This window comes from Phalangium opilio, unplaced genomic scaffold (assembly GCF_054372755.1).
Source record: "Phalangium opilio isolate 3A_F unplaced genomic scaffold, DU_Popi_V2 ptg000217l_1, whole genome shotgun sequence".
NCBI lineage: Eukaryota > Metazoa > Arthropoda > Arachnida > Opiliones > Phalangiidae > Phalangium > Phalangium opilio.
Genome location: NW_028324218.1, coordinates 8,639,945 through 8,660,287, shown reverse-complemented (window position 1 = coordinate 8,660,287; position 20,343 = coordinate 8,639,945). Strand labels below are relative to the sequence as shown.

Genomic DNA, 20,343 nt, shown 5'->3' with positions numbered 1-20,343 from the left:
AGAATATGATAGGCTCATGATAGTAATTCAATATGCTACAAAACTTCCAATACATTTAATATTGTCAAAATATACGGTATAAGAAAGAATACAATGACGAGAGTCTGAGCTTTATATTTTACGTAAAACTTCAACGTGCTATTACGTTCGTTTTCCATTAACTAAATGACCGGTTCTAAGGAAAAGGTTATTTTTAGCTTTTAGTCCTAAATTTAGTAAAGAGCGTCAGGTGTCTCTCGCTAAGTACTAAGGTTTTGTTGGTGATTTTCGATAAGAAATGGACCAAAAAAAGGTTTTTGGATTCAATTTCTAAAATGAGATTTTAATCCGGATTTTCTGAGAATTCCTCAGGTGAAAGTTGAATGAACGAGAATGAGGAGTTTGAGTTTCAATTCGCAATTAAAATCATTAGCGGACCACTTATTGTAATTAGCTCTACGACAATAAAGCTTCACAAAAGTAGGCTTAGCGACTGATTGAATGGCTTTAGAAATTTTAATTTAATTATATTCAGTTTATATGTATCTTTGATTTATTAATGGATTTTGACATTTTTTTTTTCAATCTATAAAAAGCAAAAACTGTAAGGCACGCTAATTAATTATATCTTTCAAAGTAACCTAACCAAAGTTTATTCACCGCGACCAGGGATAGATTTAATTTTAAAAGTAGGAATGGATAACGGTTACTATTTACTTCAGTGCGACTCATAGCCCAGTCTAGAGCCCCTCCCTCCAACCCGTAACGAAAAGTTTAAATTACCTTATTGGCTCACTTAAAACTACGTTTTGATGACGTTGCTGGCGGGGACGGCAAAAAATACGCTATTCCTTTCTACGTCTGTAGCTATGCCCCGCCTCTTCTTTCACACCCATCCGTCCCGTGGAAGGGGGTCCGGGACTTTGACGCGCGCCCACGTTACTCTGTTCTCCATTCCTACTTCTAAAAATAAATCTACCCCTGCCGCGACTTAAAATTTGAACCATCAAATAGCTTTTCTGTACTCATGTAAATCTTGGTGAAAGAAATTTTTATTCTGTTGTTGCATTATGGGGGGGGGGGGGGCATACGTAGATATTTTGAATTCCGAGCAAAATCAACAAGCACATGCGGCGTGGCAAATAGTTAAGCGCTAATAGAGTACTGATGTATGTTTGTTCAGTTTAGTAACCTTGCTTTAATAAATGTTAAGGTATGTTGGGAAGAATCATGTTAAAATTACCCCGCTTTGTGGTACACTTCTCTCGAAGAGAAGTATTATATACTTCTGCTTTAAGGTATTTATTTTACGATTATCGAATTATTTAAAGTTTCACCATTTAAAAACAACAGGTACGAGTGGACAAATTCATATTTAAGAATCAATTAGAGCAATACCGACTCAATTTATAAATTGAGTCGGCATTGATTAGAGCATAAGCATATCAAACCACCCGTAAGCGTGAATTCACAATAAGACCACGGGTAATCACCATTGTACAAGGGCGCCAGAGAGAAATTTGAGCTTCTACGCCACCTAGAGGGAAAACGAAGCAATTCTCTCCTTCCCGATTCTCCCTACCACCTTATAACCCGGAAATCTAAGCAGTCGTCTGCTTCTGCAATAAATGGCAGCGGTAATTAGTACGGGCTTTTAAGACTTGCGTTGTTTGTTTAAGATTAGGAACAGCAAATTATCTCGAATTTTTAAAGAAAATGGGAAAAACTCTTAGTGATAAGTGTACACAGTACAACTGGTTTCTTATGAATAGGATAAGTACAAAAGATAAAAGTGTAGGTTGCCGCATGCCTTTATTACGCGAACTTCAAAATCCACGTTTTAGCCCCACTAGCAGACGACAATGTTTGTTATGATTACAAGTATTAATAGAGGTAGAGCTTATAATAGGTAAGTTTAAGATATATATTAATCCTTGTATTTATTCCCAAGCTTCCGGTAGCATCCCTTGCGCGATTTGAATAAAGTTTCCCTTTTGTGCCACCAGGAAGACTTGTCTCCCGAGTTTTACCTAGACAATGCTTGTGGCTAATTTCCCGCCGATTCACGCTTACGGGTGGTTTGATATGCTTATGATTAGAGATATGGTGGTTGCTGACTCCAAAGGGGAGATATCATACTCCCTTTAAGCATAGCTCTTGTAAGAAATGGTTATTGACCTACGACGCTAAAGTATACAAAATATTTGGGAAATCCGATTTTAAACGTTACAGATGTCGTAAAAATAGACAACAAAATAATAACAAACTTAGAGAAAGTTCAAAAGTCGCTTATCCACCCCATGCATACTCTCCCATTTGGGCAAATGTAGTTCGTTCAAAATTCCCTAGGTTAGAGTCAACGCTAGCAGAAACCCTAGACACGCCGCTTTTAGTTTCATATCTATCAACAGACACGGATTTAATTTTATTTTTACCTCTCCGAGTGACGATGACGTCACGGAGAGGTATTTTACTGGACGTGTCTGTGTGTGTGTGTCACTGCCTTCGCAGAAAGCAATTTTTGGCTTCTACTCGACCCATCATTAGGGTTAAGATGTACACGGCGAGACGCTAGGGTTACGAGAAACGTCTAGCCTTCCAATGGCAGGGCTTCCACCAAAGGTTCACGCAATTGCGGCTTTTCTTATCATTTATTGTGAATTATTGTACCCTGAATTTCCCAAAATTGAATTCAAACGTCAACAATTTAAGCAATGTCTAAAATAAAGTTTCTTAAAAAGATTTAACTATAATTAAGCTAAATTAATGACGAAAAAAATTTAAGAAAAACCTCTGAATTGCTTCTCTACTCGGAGAGGTATATTTTGGTTACCCAACTTGTTTATTAATTCCCACGATCTGGAGAAGCGGCTGTGTTCACATACAACACTTTTTAGTACGTGAACTCCGACTCCACTTTAAGATAATATAGATTTTAAGCTGAATTTAGGCATTATTGGTTATCAGTTAAGGATGCCGCTCACCTCTAGGGCTTTTGAAAGCTGCTGGAATGTTTATACAACGCATTATATTCTTATCAAATAGATGATCCTTCAGTCATAATTATTCAGGCGATATATTACATTTTAATAGATAATTAACCCATTTCTGACCTTATATAATCAATTAAAGCCAACTTTAATTCGCATACCGCAATTCACTCCATTAAAAAATGAAATTTCTTAAACTAATTATACCTTAATTTTAATTAATTTAATCAATTACTACTTTGAGGATCATTTTAAAACGTACTCGGAAAGTGATTCGTTATTTTAAACACCAAAATTTGATACAACAAATTTTTCGCCTAATGACTGCTATTATTAATCTTGAAGTTTAGTATAATAATAGCATAAGTCTTTCATATTATATATAAGTTTAGGTTTAAAAATATTGCTAAGAGCACGCATCCTTTATAAATGGGTGATGTATTTTCGTAATGAGGGGCTTTTCCTTTCGCCTTTTGGGACCACTAGCTGTTACCCGCGGCGTCGCTCGCGTGTAATAAGAACTTCCATCAAAATGTATAAAGAATGGGAAGATTTTACTGATGACTAATATTTTTATAGCACCCTTGGAGTTGCCCGTCAGCCCGTCGGGACATTTTTTATTACTTTCCATGCGGAAATTATTCCATAAAGAAGGGTTTTTAAGTTTTTGGCCGCCATTTTCAAAGATGGCAACAAATCGAACTCAAAAGACCTTTAAGCCCATCTATAGGTTAAAGGAAACCAGTTTACTAAATATTTGTGAAATCGGTTGAAACGCGCGGACCTTGTTGCATTGAGAAGTTATTTTACATTTCTGGTCGCCATTTTTGAAGATGGCGGCGGATTGGAAAAATCTTTCTTAGTACACGCCTACTACTTATGAGTAACGTTCCTGCAAATTTTCAGCTTTCTAGGGCAAGCGGTTTGGGCTGGGCGTCAGTCAGTCAGTCAGGACTTTGATTTATATAGATATAGATTATCTTTTCTCCCAACCCATACCCTACTCGACTCGAGGAAGGCAGGAAATCACAAGGATGACCCCTTTAATTAAATTTGCATTGTCTTTCAGTATCATAAATAAATTTAAGGGGTCATCCCTAAAATACTGAAATCGTAACTCGTAAACGGTGACTCGGACGGCAAAATGTGATAGAAAATTTTCGACTTGCTTAATTTATAACAGTCTTATTAGAAACACCCTTTAGTCTTTCCAGGGATAGATTTAATTTTAGAAGTAGGAATGGAGAACAGAGTAATCTGGGCGCGCATCAAAGTCCCGGACCCCCTTCCCCGGGACGGGGGGGGGTATGAAAGAAGAGGCGGGTCATAGCGACAGAGGTAAAAACTGAATTACGTATTTTGCGCCGTCCCCGTCAGCAACGTCATCAAAACGTAGTTTAAGTGAGCCAATAAGATAATTTAAACTTTTCATTACGTGTTGAAGGGAGGGGCTCTATACTGGGCTGTGAGTCGGACTGAAGTAAATACTAACCGTTCACCATTCCTGCTTCTAAAATTAAATCTATCCCTGGTCTTTCATATTGTCTCGCACTTACAATTTCAATATAAGCATCATACGGCAGATCCACGATACTTATACATTATAGGGTTATGATAATGGTAGCAGGCATCACTCGGGAAACGGGCAACGGAAATTTACAAATCTTCCTCTTCATTCTTGATTAAATTATTCACCAGGCAATTAAACAACGTTAAAGGGTAATCTACGGCCATGTTTGACTGGAGATAAAATCATTAAGCATTTACTACAATTCGTAGTATAATTTTGATCGAGAAACTGATAAATAATTAGAAACAGAAATTTATAAATAGTAGCACTTAGAAATGCTCATTTTGCAACAGATCCTATCATCAATGATGGAAAGTAAGGCCCGTTTTCAATCAACGTTTTCCAAGCTTTTGACTGTGGCTATTTTTGGAACAAATAAGTACGCATGCGCAGGTAGAGCAAACATTTTTAAGTGTAACACATGGAGCTTTTAGACCATTTTGCAGGCGAAAGAAATAATAATTCGGTGGTAAATTACCATTTTCGTCATTTATCCATGGACAAAGCACTACTGAAGGACGGATGGCAGAGGGAGAAAGTTGAAAAATACTTGTTAATTCGCCTTCTAGCGGCAGATAGTAGCAAACCGGATAGTGGGGGGGCATATGGGGGAATCAACGTTCTAAAGAGGGAAGTAGCTAAAGTCTTATTTTGTCTAGATGGCGCTAGCTTTTTCCGGGATTTGACTCAGTATATTTCATAACCCCCCTCCATTTTGGGACTGAAAAGGGGGAAGTAAGCTTAACATTGGTTGTTTAGTCGCTTAGTATGGGGCTCTATGGGCTGCCATTGGTCCTTCAGTATTGCTTAGTCCATGATTTATCCATCAGAGAAAATCGTAAATTACAGCTGAAACTCTGATCGTTTTCAAACAAGCTTCAAATAAATAAAGCTGACTAAAGATGGCGTACCACAATTTCTTTTAATTTTAGTGGCAAAAGCTTAAAGAAAATGAGAAGCAAATATCAAGTCTGAAAAGATTTAAAGCTGGTTTGAAAACATTTAGATTTTTTGCTTCGGTTTTTGGCTGAACTACTTTTGAAGCAAAAGATTAATTTCTGATCAAGAAAATCTTGATTGAAAACGCGCCTTTATTAGACTCGGTAGATTAAAAGTGATAAATATAAACCTCCTGATTGGCTGAAACATTAAAGAGAAAGGGATGGACAAATTCGAAGGGGATTGCGTTTCTTCGTATGAAGCGTTTCAGCATTGATGGTCATTCCTAAGATATACTTTGTATTCATTCCTGACAATGTTAAGTCAAATACGGGACTTACGAGGTTACCGCCCCCTTTTCGGAGAGTTGTTCTGCCAAGGCTACGGAGCGCGTTCGACGACAGGGAATGTCAGCCACTAACTAAAGGCCGCCGACAGGTTATGGCAGCGCCCACAGAAATACCTCTCGTAAATCCCGTATAATCTTAACTGTTTATAAAGGGACCAAAAGTTTGGCTAATTAGACATCAAAGGTTCAACGGAAACCTTAAATACACCACTTCGACATTCTGTTGTGCGCATGCCCGATGCCCCGCGCTCGAAGCGCCTCAAGGTGAAAGACTGGAAACTGCTCTATGTTACCCCTACTAGCAAAAGCGCAACCCCACGCGGTTTTTTTCCCTGCCCATCTTAATAAGTACTAGTTCGCAGTAGCCCGCTGTGGCGCCCTAGGTAATGTCAAAGTGGTGTATTGGAAGGAAACATAAGGATCTGATCAAGAAGTGATATCTAGTTTATTAGGGAGAAGATATAAGATACCTAAATATTCGCGCGCCATAGTCCCAGTCCCCCTTTCAAAATACAAGGGGGACGTAAAAGGAGGCCACCGGGCTATTTCGCCTCTCCTCAGTCGGAAAATACGTAATTTTCGTCATTCGCGTCGCGCTGACATGAGTTTTTAAGAACCAATGAGATGCTGGTTGTAATTTAGAGGCGGGGATTAACTCCGGACCTACGTTTGGACTGGAGATAAAGCTGGAAATGTGGCGAATTTATACCTTCTCCCTAATAAACTAGATATCACTTCTTGATCTTATCGAGTCGCAAAATTGAGATCAAAAGAAAAATTGTTTGTTGGTTTTTGAAGCACTTTAAATTTTGACGCCTATAGGATACTTCAAAGTAGCCTTAAAACCTTATTACTTAAATTTAAATATTCATAATATTATTCCAAAGGATCTTGATGAAAATTCAAGGGAAATTAGCGGCATTTTACACCATTTGGCTAGAGGGGAAAATAATTTGGACAAAAATGCAGACCTCGTTTTTGACTTGAAAAGGCTTTCACGCGTCCATTAGTGACTGGCGGTTTAACAGTTTCATAATTAGTGGCTATAGTGAATTTGCGCCAAAAAAAGTGCTGCAATTTTAGAAAATTTCTTTTTTTTTACCCAAATTTAAAAGCAACTCAGTAACATTTAAAATATTTGAAGAAAAATATCCGTGAGAATCGTAGAAAATTCATTAAAAATTAAGCGATTTTGTCTAATTTTGTAGAAAATTCATGAAAAATTAAGCGATTTGTCTAATTTTGTAGAAAATTCATGAAAAATTAAGCGATTTTGTCTAATTTCGTAGAAAACTCATGAAAAATTAAGTGATTTTGTCTAATTTCGTAGAAAACTCATGAAAAATTAAGTGATTTTGTCTAATTTCGTAGAAAACTCATGAAAAATTAAGTGATTTTGTCTAATTTCGTAGAAAACTCATGAAAAATTAAGTGATTTTGTCTAATTTCGTAGAAAACTCATGAAAAATTAAGCGGTTTTGTCTAATTTCACAGAGGACTCATGAAAAATTAAGCGGTTTTGACTAATTTCGTAGAGGACTCATGAAAAATTAAGCGGTTTTGTCTAATTTCGTAGAAAATTCATGAAAAATTAAGCCCTTTTCTATAATTTCGTACAAAATACACGTGAAATTAAGCCATTTTCCATAACTTCATAGAAAGTTCACACAAATTTGGGTGACTATGTAATGTGAAATTTCAGAACGAATTCACACAAATACAAATTACTTATCTTTAAATTTAAAGGGAGCAAATTCTCTTTCAAAGAGACTTTTTCACGAACACAAATTTATTTCTTTACCCGAATTCAAGCGTGTCTTACTCGTCGGTCGGCCTTAAAAATGGAGACTAACATTTTTGCGCAACATTAAGCATACAACAATGTAAAATAACATTTTCTTGTTACGCATTGTAATATAATATACGAGTATAAACTTTGAAAAAAAAATATAATCCCTAGATCTAAATTACTAAACAGAAAAGCCCACATATTTTCTTCACTATATTTTATAACCTCCCTCATTCTTTCCCCAAAGTACAGAAATATTAAAATTGGTTTTTCAAATTAAATTAAATTGAATTATTTTAATTAAACGTTTTTAGTCTCACCTTAACAACTCTTTGTGCTTCTTAAAAACCTCAGGCCAGCGTTAATGGTCAGTATTAAAACAAAACCACCAGCGAATCTTCGCAAACACAATTGTTGTATTTCTCTGTTACTACCAAGGTTATTTTATAAAACATCAGGCTAAGTTAAATCCTAGATAGTTGATAAAGTCCCCCATAGGCTGTGAAACCTTAAAATGATAACTGCACCAGACAATGAGAATCTGATTGAAGTGTAACACCGAGAAATTTCCAGACGAACAATGTCGCAACGTGATATATTTCAATTCCAATTTAACAACGAATTCTTCGAATGAAACACGTGTTACAAAAACGCGGGCGAAGTTCCAAAGGTCGAACACCTCGTAAGAAAGTCCCAGAATGTTCGTTAAAAAATCCTCATAAGACATTCATTTCGAATACCGAGAGAAAAAGCACAACCCTTTTCCCATCGCAAATGGAAAAAGATTAAATCCTTTAGATGCAAGGCACGTTTTATCCCGGACCTTTTTAGTTACATCCACCATACAAGAGATGCGATAGAAGAAGAGCAAGAGCAGGAAGAGAAAGAGAGAGAGAGAGAGAGAGAGGAATGCGACGTGGTTGGAATGTTCGCTTGCTTCTATGGGTGTGTGAGTGTATCGGCTTAACTGGTCAGATACTAGTGTCGTCTAGCGATAAAAGAGGATCCTGGCGTGCAATACGTGATGCTAAATTTCAAATTCATGCATGAAGTTTGACTCAAATTGGAAGAAGCAAATTTGATACTGGAGTAGCAATCATACTCTTACGGCCTACAAAGAATAGGTCCGACTAAAATCTTACGTTCATGTCGGAGAAGTCGTTCTGCTCCCTTAATTAGACACGTCTCAACGACTAATTAAAGTATTCGCGGGTTTCAGTTTGAAAACTAGTTTTCAGTTTCGTCGGGCAGTGTGGAGATTGCGCCACCTCGTTAGCTCCTTTTCTTTCTTTAACCATAGCTCACTCGATTATGCCTTTCAGACGCATGATCGAGTGAGCTATGCGTTAGGAGACGATATTTGCAGTTTATTAATTGCAAATCCATAGGTGAACGAAGGGGGGACCGGGCTCACTCGATTATGCCTTTCAGACGCATGATCGAGTGAGCTATGCGTTAGGAGACGATATTTGCAGTTTATTAATTGCAAATCTATAGGTGAACGAAGGGGGGACCGGTCCGGAGACCAGTTTATTATTTCGGACACTAGGGGGTCACTAGGAGACCGACTGAAACGTAGGATTTCACTCAAGTCTGAATGGGCCATAAAGCGCTAGCCTAACACACAAAATTTGACCCTTAGTACCACCACGGGTTTTGGTTGAACATACGTTTTAGGTGCCACCTGGTTATAGAACTTCAATTTACACGTGCCTTGGCTACTAAAATATTTCCGCTGAGAGATGGCTGCACTGACTGAAGCAAAATATCGAAAAGCATGCTGGGATTTTTAAACCAAACTACTCCAGTCAGTTGCCTCCTCTAAGATTAAACTTCGCAATGTAGTCATACAACAGAGGAGTCAAGTTGACGTTAATTAAAGCGATACGATACTATTCTCGCCCGAAGCTTGCTTGACATATGGTGGTCATATTCGAGAAGAAATATTCAATATAAGCTTGAGGAGGTTAAAAGCGGTTTTGACAGGTTGCCACTAGAAATATTTGCATATTTCCTCCCAAAATTTTGTTGGATTAACCTTATTTTCCTTGAATTTTCCCCGAACTTTAAGCTTAAATAAGTAACGATGTTTCTGTTTTCATTTCATCATCGTCAGAAACCTGATCACTGAGCTTTTGATGGAGGGGTAGACGGCTTCCCTTTTCAAGCCTACATTCAGTAAAGTAATTTAATATAAACAAATTAATAGAGGATGGGAAAATAAATAACTTAGCTAAGGATGTACATATTTTTCAGCTAATACCAAGAGCTTCAAATTCAATGATTTTTAAGCGCATTTTTAAAACTTTACTAACCGAAAAGAACCTCTATTTAACTTTAATCAGAACTAAGATGAGACTAGAAGTAAAGAGCTCTAGCATTGGTAGTAGACCCTGGCACTGGTGAACAAATTTGAGGATTATATGCCTCTTCCATCGCACCTACACTAGAGAGAAAACTATTGGTCGAGTTCCAAAATATTTCCCCTGCCCCTCAACCTATAGCCGCGGAACACGGACGCGGGTGCTTGAATCTAGTTCGGCCGTCTACCGCCACGAGCGTCTCACGTTTTGGTGGGAAAATTTAGAAACCGCTACCAGAGGGCCAACCGTTGGTGTGTTATCAAAAATATTCACTTTCGCCAAGTAAAGAATTTGGTTAGCTCAGTACAGCTTTAATGCACTTAGTTTTTGGAATAGAGACTTTTCAAAATGGAGACTGCAGTACTGTGGATCCAAAGATGCTAGCTAGGGCTTCAAAGGTACCAATCCACCAGCTTTGATCCATAAGGGTGGTTTGGTTTGGTACTTCAGAACATTTTAACATTTCATCTTGGGTAAGTTGGGTATAATGGAAATTATCTCACCGAATTCAAAATCTGTGTACTGCTTTGCAACTAGTACGTGAGAAAACAATATATATTGATTTCCGGAAACTCTAAATAGCAATTCTCTAGCGAAACTTAACATTAAGATTAAACCTTAAAACAGACATATTTGTAATGAAATGATTTGAATGTTTGAAAACTACTTGTAAGTCTACACCGAGTCTACGGTAAATTGAATTTTCGAAATTGACTGAAAGTCGTCCCAATTTGAGAGACCTTCCAAAATTCTAACATTGATTAAATGTAAATAGACTTAAAAGCTAACCTGGAATGTCTAGATTAAATTTATATCTAAATTCAATATGATCTTCCTAGATGCAAGTCAGTTTGTCAGCTCAATTAAATTATATCGTAAGGGTATGATCGAGTCGTGATGTTTACTTTCCAGAATGATAACTAGATGTCTCTCATGTCCTAAGCTGAAGTGAACCTCACGATATACAGTGTACCTCAGACCACCATGGACAGGCAAAGCCGTGTTAAACCCTCGTTAACAAATGGCAATGCGTAGAACGCGCCCTCAGGCGTCAATCGACCTCAATTTACTATTTTGGTAATAAACTTGAGACACCCGCCGCCAGTCCGCCACAGCGCCAGTGGTGACTGGTGGGCGTTACTCTAAGCAAACCTAGGTCCCTATTCAGTTGGCTGTCCATGGTTAGGTGGTTTTATAGTGTACATAAACCTTTCGAAATAAGCTACATTTATTGTTTATTAGTTCGTAAAGAGATTTGGAACACAATTTAAACTTTCAAACGAGTGTTGGCACTTTAAAGATTTAGAGATAATACTTTAAAATGCTACATAATTTGAAAATTCCATTAGGTTTCTTGAATCTTTCGGAAATGGAGAACCTAACTTTATGACATACAAACATGAATATACAAATCGAATTAGCATCTAATTTATTTCGATTTCAATGTATGGAAAAATAACCAAATACTTTTTAATAATCCAGAGATATCTGAATCAAATGACTTTATTATTTTGCATCATGAGATGTACAGTGAATTACATTAAAGTAGTTTACTACGAAAATAGTATGCTTTTGAAGGAGAGAGGGATGAAGCAGTCTGTACCCCCACCTACGTAACGACAATGAAGTCCTCCCAGCATCCTCAGCGTTTCGGTAGGGTCGTACGGTACTTAAACGTCTAATATGCCCACTGTTTTTTAAAAATTAAGCTAGTTCTCATACAAATACAATGGCGCTATGCGGCAGCTTTTAACAATTGCCTATTAAAGGGTAGGAGCGTGCGAAAGGTACACTGCAAGAGTTTCATTGCCGTAGATCATCATTGCCACTGCTTACCTCTCTCCTCCACGGTATGCTGAAGTGTGTACTTACTGAATCAATCGGTACGTTATATCATCATAGCGCCGCCATACAAACACGCGTTAAAGTGATACTTAAATTCATTTGGAAGTATTTTTATGGGCAGTATAAGTTTTGCCAATCACCTTCTAATATTTTAGGCGATTAATAAAGTCACCTTACTCGTGAAATATTTAATAAATAATTTGAGCACTCAATCATAATAAGCGCCGCGGACACGAGAACTGATAATCTTGAATTATCAAAACGTTAGTCATGAAGCGAAAGCTAATGTATCTGATAAACCGGAGATAGATTTAATTTTAGAAGCAGGAATGGAGAACAGAGTAATCTGGGCGCACGTCAAAGTCCTGGACCCGTGGAAGGGTATGAAAGAAGAGGCGGATCATAGCGAAAGAGGTAAAAGGGAAATACGTATTTTTCACCGTCCCCGTCAGCAACGTCATCAAAACGTAGTTTAAGTGAGCCAATAAGATAATTTAAAATTTTCGTTAGGTGTTGGAGGGAGTTGCTCTATACTTGGCTATGAGTCGGACTGAAGTAAATACTAACCGTTCTCCATTCCTACTTCTAAAATTAAATCTATCTCTGGTTAAAAGTAGGGTGATTATATCAAACTCGCTTCAGAATTTTGTCCCTTACGATGGCAAATTTTAGTATCTCCCAACGATACAAATGTACTTAAAATATATTAGTATACTTCGAAGGTAAAATGAGTTTCGTTTTGTTCATCCCTACTTAAAATTTTACGTGACTTAAGTCTATAAAAAGTAACATTTTGTTGGAATTTTGGAAAGTTATGGATTATACACCCGAGTTCGGTACTCGGTGCGTGCCAAAATACAGAGGTGCTGAGAATATTACAAAGGCTTAGCACGTGATAATAGAATTCTCATTCGTTTGTATATACAGGTATATAATAGGTTGTTACCAAACGGGTGGTAGAATGGTTTACACTGGGTTCTACCAGGGAGTAAGGAACGTTAGAGGGAGTATTAAAGTGAATAGGCGCGTTCGTTAGATTCGTGGCTAAAATCGTCTCTCTCTCTGGCGCTGACTCGGGGACTCAACGCGGTGTCCGCGTGCATGCGTCAAATTTAAAAACCGTCGTGCATCTGTTTTTTAACGAGGTATTTTTCTGTTCTCGCCGTTACGGCAAGCCCGGCCGCCGGCGGCTCGAGATGCGCCGCTCGGCCTCAGCCGATGATATCTAACCAAGGCTTAGTGTAGTTTTCGTGTCTAATTTTATTCTCAGAGCTATATTTATGTTGAAATTTAAAGAAAATGTTATAATATTTAGTTGAAGACTTGGTAAATGTCTCAAAAAATTTCGAAACTTGAGCTTTAAAACGTTGAATATTTTATAACGCCTACCGAACGATACCGCAAATTCGCCTTCCGGGCTTCCCGGTTATCTCGACGGCGAGTCGAACAGAGTGAGTGGGGCAGCAGTCGATGGAAGCGGAAGCTGGCGCTGGCTGCAGAGAGAATTTTTAAATTCTCTCTGCTGGCGGTAGTAAACGACGTCACTCGCGCCTGCGCGTTAGCAAAAATTGAGGAACGGAGATAAAAATTCCTACCCCCCACTTTCTTTACCATTTGCCACTGTATGACGGTTTTTTTAGCATTAGATCAAAACTCCCTCTAACGTTCCTTACTCCCTGGTTCTACGAGCGATTTCGAGTCGAAAATGTAATTTCTGTAACATCTCGCCATAAGTGCCACCAGGAGCAGATGACAAAGGAGTCTCGGACGCTAGCTTCCATAATGTAGAGGGCAATGGGATCCGCGAACGTCACGGTTATTAACCAAAATCATTACGCCAGTGCCACCTCTCGTAGGAAATTTGAGCTTTATTTTCCAACCAATAGCGTGGCTGCAAAGTCTCGAAAGGAGATCTGGGAAATCGCGTCTGGAGCCTCTCTTTAAAAATACGTATCGTCTGCTTATAATTAGCCTAGGCTTAACGAGTATTAGAGTTAAAAAATGGATTTCAACGACTTTTTAATCTTTTTTTTAGACTAAAATTGATAATGAAAAGCCCAGTGAGTAACGTATGTACACTATTAAAAAACTAAAATGTGTTTCAGTGCCAAATTTTTCTAAATTTCTTCTAGAAATAGCTACAAGAGGTTGGGAAAAGAAATCACTCACGATCTTTTACAACCCAAAAAGTAAGAGACAGTGATTTCGTTTCCAACCTCTTGTAGCAGTCAATTAATTCCTACCTTTTTGGTCACAAAATGTAGTCTTATCTTTTATCTTAATACCAACGATTACAGCTGTTTGAATAAAGTAATTATATTGTGTATATTAATGTCGCGATCGGGTAAGACGAACCTCAGTAGCCACCGTTAGTCCGTTATTACAAAAAAAAAATTCCCAGCAGACTTTGGTGCCAGATATAATCCACCAAAAGCATCGTCTGCTATAATGTCTGATAGCGCCTCTATGGCAAACGATACCGCTACAGCTGTGACGTACGCGGGTCCCATTGCCCTCTATATTGTGGAAGCTAGCGTCCGAGACTCCTTTGTCATCTGCTCCTGGTGCCACCCTAAACAAGTTAGGCTTAGTGTTTTACAGTAGAAACGTTGCGTTTTCCAATTAATCTTTTACCTAAATATGCAAGTAGCTCTTACATTTACTCTACCAGCCAGACTGTTGGTGACTTATTGCCCAAAATTATGTTGAAGGTCCAGTCGTAAAATATTAAACGTACGTATTCAAATCATAATAATTTTTCAACAATTTAAAAATTCTACCTTATAAAACGTACTTAGATATACCAGGTATAGATTTAATTTTAGAAGTAGGAATGGATAATGGATAATAGAGTAATGTGGGCGTGCGTCAAAGTCCCGGACCCCTTCCACGAGACGGAAGGGGTATGAAAGAAAAGGCGGGTCATAGCGACAGAGGTAAAAAAGGATGACGTATTTTCCGCCGTCCCCGTCAGCAACGCCATCAAAACGTAGTTTAAGTGAGCCAATAATATAATTTAAAATTTTCGTTACGTGTTAATTGGAGGGAGGGGCTCTATACTGGGCTATGAGTCGAACTGAAGTAAATACTAACCGTTCTCCATTCCTACTTCTAAAATTAAATCTATCCCTGGATATACCAAAAAAGAATTTTCTCAACTCAAAATAACTTTCCCTTTAAGATACAATATATCTAATAAATGAATGCTCTAAAAGTAAACAGCTGGATTAGAACTAATTAAACTTATCGTAAAGAGAAATTAATTACATTCGTAGAGAATGAGAAAATATGAGTCTCTTCCGAATCATCTTAATATTTCGCCATCCCTCATTGGTTAATTATTAAAATGATAGTATTACGTTTCGTGTTTTACGTAATACGATTACTGAACTTATTTTCATATTTTAATGAAATATAGCATGAAGACTTGAACAAAAAAGTCGTCTGCTATTGTAAGACTATTTGTCTTTGTACGTAATTAGCGCCCTCCAAGGTTACAGCACACATAATGGGTAATATTTCTCTTGCGAAATAAATCGGCTTTGAAGCATTTGGGGCGTTAGATTCTGGTGATATTTTTGCTTCTTTTCTGGTACTATTTTGTTCAAGATGAATGCATTTTATGTCATCGAATAATATCGATATTTACGCTCTCTAACTGCTACATCACAAGATATGTTCCATAAGTTTCTTACTGGCTACTGAGAGTTTGGTGGAACATCATAGATTTTCGTCAAGCAACGCTGTCAAAGGCTTAGTACAGACTAAATAGGACTAGATTGACCACCGAGTGTAGTCGATTCTCGCTTGTCGTTCTCGAACTAGCTCTCAGTAAAGCTCTAGCACTACGAAGTATAGGTAGCGTCATACTTACGGAGCATATCTTATAAACTTATGCTATATATATAGTTTTCAGACTAGTATGATTGACACCATTTACACCAGGAGGCGAAGCTACTTGATGCTGCGCCTAGTTTGCCAAGTAGCCAGGCCTCCTGGTGTAAATGGTATTAATCCTCCTAGCCTGAAACCAATGCATTAGTTGATCAGTATCAAATGCCAATATCGAACAATTGGACACAGGCTAAACAAACTCCTAGGAGATGGAATGAGTACTTCGCAGAACGAGTATAGTGTAGGTATAATTGAAACCTTAGACCTTGGGACTACCGATTTATAAGTAACTTGACCAAGAATAAGTCTGCAAGTTCTCATTTATTGTTACAACTAGTAACTAGTTACAAAGGAGTAAGGTCCCTACTAAATTTCAGCCTTGGTTGGACGTTGATTTTCAGACAGTCAGGACTCTGACTTGAATAGATATAAATAGTAAGCTAGTAAACCTCCTCCCATATCCTCTGCAGCTGAGAGTACCTCTCGGCCCTGAGGTTTGAGTATTTCGACATGAATTCTGTGGAACCTCACCAGTTCTCTACTGTCTCGGCCAATAGGATTCTCCGTTTCATTGAGGCGACAGGACTCTACGCAGTCTAACCACGGTGCTTCACGTGGCGAAGCGTCATTCCTTTCAACATTAACATTAACAAGCTAGAGCATTATATGTGGCACACTTACTAAGACGTGTTACTTAAAATAGCGTGTGTCCGTGTTTCTCTAAAGCAAGACCCTGTCCTTGATAGTGCAGCTATCCAAATATTGTCATCCGTACTGAATGAAAAGGAATCAGTTTGCGAAAGTTTCATTGGGCGAAGAAATAGCGTCATTTTAACAATACCACACATTATATACTATAAGCCTCATCGATGTAACTTGGAAAGACACAGGGCTACAACATTGCCTTCCATCTCGCATTATGGCGCCTGCGCTGTAAGCAATTTGGGTTCAGAAAGAGCGCAGAGACAGCTATGGGTCAATCCCCTAGTATGTTCCGATACAAAGAGTTATTAGGTCTATATATTTCCAAACGTTTGCCTGTACCTCTTCTGGCCTCAAGGAACTTTGACAAAACGTCGACGTTAAAAATTTCTATTATAATGAAGTGAATGCACAAATATACCTAGTTTAATATTCTCACTAAATTAGAGCATTTTTAGGGTGCTTTTACAAGCAGGAAAAAAAGGCTGAAGGCGTTGAAATTTAAAGTGCTTCATAAAAAAAGAAAATATTTTATTTTTAAATTTTTGCAAATATTTTTTCTTTGATCGAAAGAAATTTTGCGACTTAATATCCTTACGTTTCCATCAAATTTAAAATTCCTTTTCAATCCTTAACCTGAGGAAAGGTTTCATGCAAGGTTTCTAGCAAGAATGTATCATGGTTCAAACAACCCCGGGTTTTATTTAAAAAAAAAAAGCCGAGGCCATAGGATTTTATAGGGCTTTTCCGGGCTTTAGCAAGAGAAAAGGGAAGAGAGTACAATACTTGGGTTAAAATTTAACTTAAGGCCTACTTTCTACCTCGTTCGAGGGTGCAATCGTATCTATAATTTTCTTGATAAAAATACAAAAAACAACATAGAAATTCAATTTAATATTAGATAAAACTAAACTTTCATCAAAACGATATAGAAAGCCAATACTTTTTTATTATCAAATTAATTGATAGTATTGAGCTAACATCAGAGGAAAATATTGAAATCGTTCTTAAGGGTGGTAGAACCGAATTACGGTGAGTTCTATGGACGATTTGGGTTGAAAACGTTCTGTGATATGTTGCCCTAAGAGAGTTATGATTGTGGTATTTCACGGATGACCTATTAATTAAATTAACATTGTCTTTCAGTTTCTTACTTAAATTTAAAAGGTCATCTGTAAACGGTCATAACTTGCACAACTCGGCCCTTAGGTCGATATTTCATCGCACATAGAATCTATTGTTCTTCGGTCATACCAGCCTTTTTTGGGAACACCCCGTGTAGCCGTCCCATCAGAGAAACCAAGCAATACTGGAAATGAAGACAGTACTGCCTTCGTACGAGAGTATTGTCCGGATGTTAAGGATTTTACATTCCGCTTTCGCTTCCGGTTGTCTCTGATTAATAGGCTTTACCTTTTGGCTCTGTTGAGATATTATAACCGGAAATGGAAGAATAACGCTTTAGCATGGAGCAAAACAATAGAGTCGACCCTAGCAGTTTTCGTTACCATACTGTAGAGACATGGCAGAATCGTTAGAGAAGCTAGTGCTTCCAGTGACCTCTAGTTTTCTGACGGAATATAATTAGATATTCGGGGGACGAAAAAAAGGGTCAAACGGTCGCGATTCAAAAATCTATATCTATATAAATCCAAGTCCTGACTGACTTACAGACTGACTGATAATCAACGCCCAGCCCAAACCGCTTGCCCGAGAAGGCTGAAAATTTGCAGGAACGTTACTCATAAGTAGTAGGCGCGTACTGAGAAAGGTTTTCTCAATCCACCGCCATCTTAAAAAATGGCGCCCGGAAATGTAAAAAATCTTCTCTAAGCAACAAAGTCCGCGCGGTTCAACCGATTTCACAAATATTTAGTACACTGGTTTCCTTTAACCTATAGATGGGCTGAATGGTCTTTTGGGTTCGATTTGTTGCCATCTTTTTAAATGGCAGCCAAAAACTAAAAAAAACCTTCTTTATGGAATAATGTCCGCATGAAAAATAATGAAAATTATCCCGACGGGCTGACGGGCAACGCCGAGTGCCTTCGCTCCACGGGTGCTACAAAAATATTAGTCATCAGTAAAATCTACCCATTCTTTATATCCTTTTGATGGAAGTTCTTATTACACGCGAGCGACGCCGCAGGTAACAGCTAGTTGTCAATATAGGCCAAAGCATTAGCGTTGAGTCGGCTCTCCTGGTTTGCTCCATGGCTTTGGGTCGTAACAACTATCTTGTTCCATGTATAAAAGCATCTTTTTCTCGAATTTCCATCATCCGTTTTAAAATTCTTACCAAAAATATAATCAATTTCCTTAAAAAGAGAGCACTTAGAATTTCAAGATAATGGAGAAGAAAACTGCGGGCAATAAAATTTGAAGTTCTTTATTTTTACTTTCATCTTAACTTTGAGACTATTACACCCTGAGGTATAAAAAGCCCTTCTTTCTGTACCTTCATTAACAGGGATGGTTACAGACCACATATTGTATTTCAGACAGACAGCGCTAACGGCATTATCTATCCATTACTGGCAAATTAGTGCATGTTAATCAACTATTTATTTATTTATAAGAAAAAGTATTGGTTAAAATATGAAATGTCGTGGATAGTCTATAGTGACGGATAGACTAGTGGCGGTAGAGAGGGGCGTAGACTGTGTATCCCTCCATCTGGGCGCGCTCTTGTAAGAGGGGATACTGTACGCGCCCAGTAGGGGGATGACACTGAGCTAAGAGATAGAAGGGTATGACGTTTGCATACGTAGTACTGCCATTACTCTATAGTAAGTTCTTAAACCCGGCCCTCGAAACACGCATAGAAACTAACATGGGAGATATTTGGGCCACAATGATTCCAATTAGCTGTATTTATTCCTTTTATTACAGATAAGGCATCTTTATTCCACAAAAAGAAATATATATATATATCAGTTCCTGATTAAATTACGCAATATATACAAACAATAAGCAGAAATTGGACGCCATCTCTAACTTTTTGCAGAGATAAAATAAAATACACATTAAATCCTTTTCGAGGCCAAATAACAATCTAAGAACGTTGGCAAGTGTAAAGCGCACAGCGTAGCAAATTTCATACAGTGCAGTATTTTCACTATAACAACGCATCAAGAGTGAACTGAAATTATACACCCTCTTTTTGTACGAGAATCACAAGTGTTTCCACGATATCTTTAGATTGATAATTATCTAACTCGATGTGGCCTTAAAAACACGTCGTTGAAAGTAGAACTCCATTCATCTGTCGACGCTATCTTTAGACTGATAACAACTGTGTACGTTTATAAATCTTCAAGCAATTGAGTGAAAGGCATGAAGGAGATGATTGAGTTAAAAGTAACCAAAGACTAATAAGCAATGAACTAAAGCCGAAAGCTTTTCCCGGAGGAGCTAGTTCACTCTTGAAAGAAGAAAGATTGATGCTCGAGTAGAAATATCCATAGAGGCCCTTTCTTCAGTCTGGGAAATAGAGCACTTCCTTTGGTTCAAAACCAGTTTATTAATTGCTTGGACTTATCTTTAAATTCAAGAAGTGCATTAAAATTAAGGGGGACCATTCTGGAGACCAGTTTCTAATTTTGGACACTGTTTCACTGGTCCCAAGGACTAGTTTAGAAATATTCTTATTTCCCAGTTTTTTTGGATATAAATTACCTTTTGAGTGCCATCTGGTTATAGCAACAAGAACTAATATTTATAGGTGATTTCCACCGAGAGATGGCTACACTCACTGATGCCTACCGCAAAAAGCATGCTGGGTTTTTAAAACAGATACAGATGGCTTTAACACCCAGTAGCGTCGCTAGGGTTTGAAATTTGGGGGGGCTAAATCTGGGAAAACTATTTGAAAGTTATAAATTGCATAATGGGTTCGTTGGAAAATGTGTAGACCTTTAAAA

General features: G+C 37.9%; 1 protein-coding gene across 3 annotated transcripts in view; it reads right to left on the bottom strand.

Moving 5' to 3' along the window:
* Positions 1 to 20,343, bottom strand: part of LOC149616110 (S-adenosylmethionine sensor upstream of mTORC1-like) — a 105,145-nt gene that overhangs the window by 59,933 nt on the left and 24,869 nt on the right. The window lies entirely within an intron of this gene.